Genomic DNA, 6,000 nt, shown 5'->3' with positions numbered 1-6,000 from the left:
TGCACCAGGCATCCTCAGTCCTGGAAAAAGCTGCAAATCACTTGCAAATTGGCAAACATTTTCAGTAAATGGAAAGCTCTAAAATAGTATAGCCAACTAACAAGCATTACAGCCACCTGCAAGCTCTTCCAAGGGAAATTCCAATTCTTAAAAAGACTTCCAGCAAAAGGAGGGACAGCATGAGTCAAGATGAATTAATTAAAAGAAGTCCTTGGCCCTTTCCACATACTGTTAAAACCCTGGTTATGTTTACATATGCTAATTGTTAAGCTCCTCTTAAAATGTGCTTCACAAACTATTCAACCATATGTAAAAATACCTTGGGTGGGAAAGCCTCAGATTTTAAATATTCATGTGCAATAGTGAAAAGAACAGAGATGTCAGAAACTTGGAGCAATGGAGAGCAAAAAAATTCAGAGAAGCCTTGGAAGAACTATTGCTGCTTACAGGACAAAAGCTGTATTTGGCATAGCATCTATTGAAAAGTGAAATACTGTCACCCTTAAGAACCTGTTGCTCATGTGATTAAATACACCCTATAAATTGTTCCATATGGTTCTATAATGTCTGTAAATGAAAAACAGCCCATTACCTAGGGCCATTTGGGGACAGTTAAAAACTTAAATTCTATTTCTGAAATAATTCTAACACTGATGTGCTGGCAATTTTTTTTTTTTTTATAAACAGATGGGTAAATAGATTTTTTTGAAAGGTGATTCTCAACCTAACTTGCTCTGACAAGTTCAGCATTCAGTACCTATCAAAAAAAAAATCACATTTATTCTGGCATATTCTTCCAGCTTCTTTCACTTTCAGTGGTAGTTCCTTTTCCTGCAGAGAGACTTATGTGTTTCAAGGTCATAGTCCTCAAAAAGACCACAAATACAAGCCTCCATATCTCATCCTTGCAATAGGGCACTCATTTAATCAGATGTATGTTCACTTAATGGACAAATATGCATGTGTGATATCTAAAGAGTGTGTGTATTGGTCCTACTGTCCTTCAGCTGACACCCCGACTCTTCATAAGCTTCTGTTTTGCATAATGGAAACCTGAGATATTTCTCAGCTATATCATTAATGTATTTCCTGTCAAAGCTGGAGGGATGTTTCTTTCCAGTGTGTCTGATAAAAGGTGAGATAAAAACGGTCATTAATACAGCACTCAAATGTATTCTGTAGCTCATAGTAAGAAGGGGGTCCTGGTGACAAAGACATACAGAGAGTATCCAGATAGAAGGCAGAATTTTATCTTGCAACAGAGAAAATAGAAGCATCATTTCCTAAAGTGACAGGACAAAGTCAAGTAAATTTTCTGTTACCATGTGCTAATTATTTGTAATTCTAACAAAATACAGAAGGACTTTAGAAAGAATTCCAAAAGTTTTAGATGCTCTCCTGCAAGTAAACTAACCTGGAGCAACAGCCAAAAAAGAATCTCAAGAGAAAGACATAACAAAGGTTTAGCTTAAAAGGAAAGGTAATGTAGACTTTCCTTCAAAAGCCATAGCTCTAATATCTTCAGTGGTGTGGTGGAAGATCGTATGCACATGGCTGTTATCCCATTTCCTCTGGGAAGACCTGCAGAGAGCAAGAAAAGTGTCTTATTAATGCTTTCAGATCTTAAAAATAATAAAAAATCAAACATTCTTAACTGCTGAATCATACAGACCCTTGTCTCTAAGAAAGGTGTTCTGGGTGAAGGTGAAACTCCTATTCAGTATCAGAAGGAAAAATAAGGTGAAGGGTTAAAACTTGCCACAGCCCCTGCCTGATGGCCCTGCAGCACCAGATGTTATCCAGGGAGATGGATGAAATCCCACAGAGGATGGGATCTCACCTGGCATCCAGTTCTCTGATGCTCTGCTAAGGGTAAAGCAAATGTTTATGATCATGAAAGGACAACTCATGAAACCATTATGATTCTGAGGAGCAGTGTCAGGAAAGGAGTCAGAATAGCCCAGTCTGGACTTCTCATTTTCTTCATTTAGGGAAAAACCTTCCTTAGATCTGAGACTTTACTCACTGTAGGCAATAAGCTTTGGGAGGGCAGAGCAGGAAGGTAGATAGGGCCAGGTGGAGAAGGAGAAATTGAGACCAAAGGATGACTTCCAAAGCCATTGCATAGATAGATATATTATTGATTGTCTCCATAAACATACTGTTGGCTTGTTGTTATACTTTCCAAAAATGAAAGCCAGAATCCTTCTCCTCTTAAATTTTCTTTATTTAGATGCCAGTATCATTCTTAAGAGAGGAAGAAAATACAGCAATTGCATGGGGTCTGTTTCCATCCTTTGCTTCCTGTGATTGAATTAAGTTGTGGTCTATCCTCTTTTTTTAGTAATTCTTTAAAGGAAAGAGTAGAAGTGGATGACAAACTAACAAATGCTATGGTCATGGCAACCATTAGAGAAAGTTTTCCTTCACTCATTTTAAGGCCATCTAAGGAAAGTCCAGTCACTTTATTTATGTGCACACGGGATAAATGGCCCTACTGAAATAATCTTCTGAAGAAATACTGGCAATCTTTTGACTATCATCTAAGCCAACATGAGAAATGGCAAAAAAAATTAGAATATTTTCTTAGTTCTTAGACTCTCTGAGTCTAAGAACAAACTCTGTTGGAGTTTACCACAGTCTGCTCTGGTAGATTTTGTACTCCCCATTTTTAATTCAGTAATGTGTTTATATACTAATAAGGGTGTATGCATAAAACTTGAATCATTGGTTTGCAGTCATTTTGATTAGATTAAGCCTAAAATACGTGTGCAGTGGGAAATTGCAATTTCCTGTCTTAAAGCTTATAACAAGATATGTCAAGAGTTATATTTCAAGTTCTTTGATACTGAATTTAATTATACCGGTCACATCTCACATCTTATATTTAAAGTGCCTTACCAGTAAAAAAAGCTTCTTGTTATTTTGAGAAGCAGCAAATGAACATGATATTACCTGTTGCAGAATAGGAATTTGTTTATATGTATCTATATACAAACATAGCAGGCTTTTCATGAAAATAAACCTCAATTTGCAAGGAGGAAGATTTTGCCTGTGTCATCTCAGTATGTGGAGTTCAATGTGTTTATCAATTATATTCACACAGTTTAAAAAGTCAGCAGTGAGTTAGCCCCTCTTGGAATTTTTATTGAAAAATGTTAGTTAGGGTCACAATTTTACCTGAAACTTTCTGAAAAACATTTAAACTTATTTTCATAGAATCATAGAATCATAGAATTGGCTGGGTTGGAAGGGACCTCAGAGATCATCAAGTCCAACCCTTGATCCACTCCCGCTGCAGTTACCAGACCATGGCACTGAGTGCCACATCCAGTCTCTTTTTAAATATCTCCAGGGACGGAGAGTCCACTACTTCCCTGGGCAGCCCATTCCAATGTCTGATCACCCTCTCTGTAAAGAAATTCTTTCTAATATCTAACCTAAACTTCCCCTGGCACAACTTAAGACCATGCCCTCTTGTCTTGTTGAAAGTCGTCTGGGAAAAGAGACCAACCCCCAACAAGAAGGAACATTATTGTATGTAAGAAGCACCTACAGCCCTCCATGACACATTAATAACAGAGGCAGAGCTGGGGTAAGAGGGAAGAAATTATTTGCTTATAAATACCAGAAGGGGTCTTCAAAAGTGCTGTGGGCAAAGCAGTGCCAAAATTATTTTATTGCTAGTTGACATAAACTTTATTGCTAGTTGAGCACTGGATGCTCCCCTGCTCTGGTATGCAACAGGTAACCCACACAGCTTTTGGAGCCTTCATGGTGAGTTGCCCCTGTGGGTTTTAGAGGCAGGTGAACCCATCTGTAGCCAGCACAGAGGGCAGCTCATGGCCTCTTCCTGCACAGATCTTTCCTGATGCCACCTGTCCCCAAGCCCTGCCAGTTATACTCAATGTAATATCCATGATGATTTTGAATATATGATGCCTCCTCTATAGAGAAATAATATGAAAGAGTAGAATTAATAGGTCTGTAAGTTACAGAAGGATATATAGTAGTTGACTGGGTTATCTTAAAAAGTTGGTGAGATAAAAGGCAAAGAAGAACATTATAAATTTGCAGAGGAAATATGGGATTCTTCTCATCTGACAGTTGGCAAGTTCATTAGGCATCCATCATAAACCAATTGTCTTCAGTCCCATGGTCATTCCATCCCTCAGTAAGCAAGTCTTTGCATGTGATGGCATGGTGAGTTGCCAAGGAGCTGTTACCTCAAAGGTAAAAAAAAAAAGCTATTCCAGGCTAAAAGAGACCCAAGTCAGAGGACCTGTAATTCCATCAAGGCTCATCCATATACCTGTTTCATCAACTAGCAGAAGTAAAATATAAAATACTGCATCCCACTTGCCTGCAACAACTTTTGCATCATTAACTACCACTGCACAGGATTAGGCCCCATTCTTTAACAATCTAATTGTCAGGTTGACTTTTTTAGTCATGCTGTGGTAAGGCAACCCAAGTGTATCACTCTATTTGTTTTCCTGCCAAGTTGGGCCTTGGGGTGTGGTGAATGGGCTACAGTCAAGGGATTTTTATTAGCTGTGTTTCCCACCAAAAAAAAAAAAAAAAAAAAAAAAAAAAAAAATGTCAGTGGGAAGCTTAACTTTGTGTTTTCTACAGAAGAAAACCTCAAGGGCAACATTTTTTCAGAAGTTTAGAGGGTAATGTGTAAATTGCACGTATTTGCACTGCTGACACTGGGAAAGATGAATGTACTTTCTGGCCCAGAAAAGGAGAAATGCTTTCCTCTGTACTGGAGGCTCACAGTCTTTATGAACTTGCTTCCCTACACCAGTCTTTGTTCAAGCCTGGTTCTCTGGTAAGAATTATCTATTTATTATCTTTTTAAAACAGCAATATGCCACAATGAATTTAACACATTTCATACATTTGTTGCTTTTGTCTATCTGTTTGCTTGTACAGAAAGTGCTTGAAAACAAAAATAGTCATTAGTACATTGATTATCTGAAGAACCCAAAGTTTTATCACTTTCAGTGCCTAGTATGAAAATATTAATACCTCTCCAGACTGTGCCATGAAAATTAATCAATGTGTTTAATTCTAGTCTGGCCTGGTATATAAAGAATTTATTTTCAAGCCCCGCAGTCCCCTCAGTAACAATTTTTTAATTTCATGTAATTCAGAAGACATTAACATTTGACTAATTTACACACAGGGAAACCAATGAAAAATCTAGAGAAACATTACTAGATATAATTTAGAATTTTTGCTTTGTCCCTGCAAAATGTTTCTATATCCATACAAAATCAGCTTTTGGAAGGATGTTTTGCTATAATCTCAATTTAAAAAGCATTCAAAAAAAGGGATATTTCTTGGCTCTTAATATTGCCAAATTCAATAAAAAGGGAAGTACTGTTATATCAAAAAGGATATCCCGATATTAATCCTCAGACTGTTTCCAAACAAGCACAAAACAGATGCTGGCAGAGAGTAGAATTCTTCAGAACACATTCTGACATTTAACCCCAAATCTCATTTAGAAGAATTGTCCATGGGTTCCAACACCACTGACTGTTTTCCTAGGTGATAGCTTCATACATTTTGGTTGTTATCACTGTTAGTAAAGACCAATTAGAACAGATTGGTTTCTCATGAATGTACTCACATTCTGTTGCAGATTTGAGAGCAAAAAAAAAATTCAGTCTTTTCTCCCGTTCTTCTCTCCTGGTCTTTCTTGGATGGAGAATAACTAGAGCTAAAAAATCAAAAGATAGAAAGTTTCGTCTCTTCCAGGAATGAAGCATTCAGAAATTCCCTGTTTCTCTTTCTGTGTTTATCTGGCAGAGCCCCAGGTTCTGTCACCAGTATTTACCCTGTGCAGCTCCTTACTCACAACTTAATCCAAAGTCTGTTGAAGTCAGTGGGAACCTTTCCCTTGACCTCAGGGGGAATCAGCTCTGCTTGTGTGGGCAGAACACTTTCAAATTATTTCCACTGCTGATTACATTATAAGTACTGGTTGAA

The sequence above is a fragment of the Heliangelus exortis genome, chromosome 3 (assembly GCF_036169615.1).
Source record: "Heliangelus exortis chromosome 3, bHelExo1.hap1, whole genome shotgun sequence".
NCBI lineage: Eukaryota > Metazoa > Chordata > Aves > Apodiformes > Trochilidae > Heliangelus > Heliangelus exortis.
The sequence above is the reverse complement of the archived record's forward strand: the minus strand, read 5'-3'. Positions refer to the sequence as shown.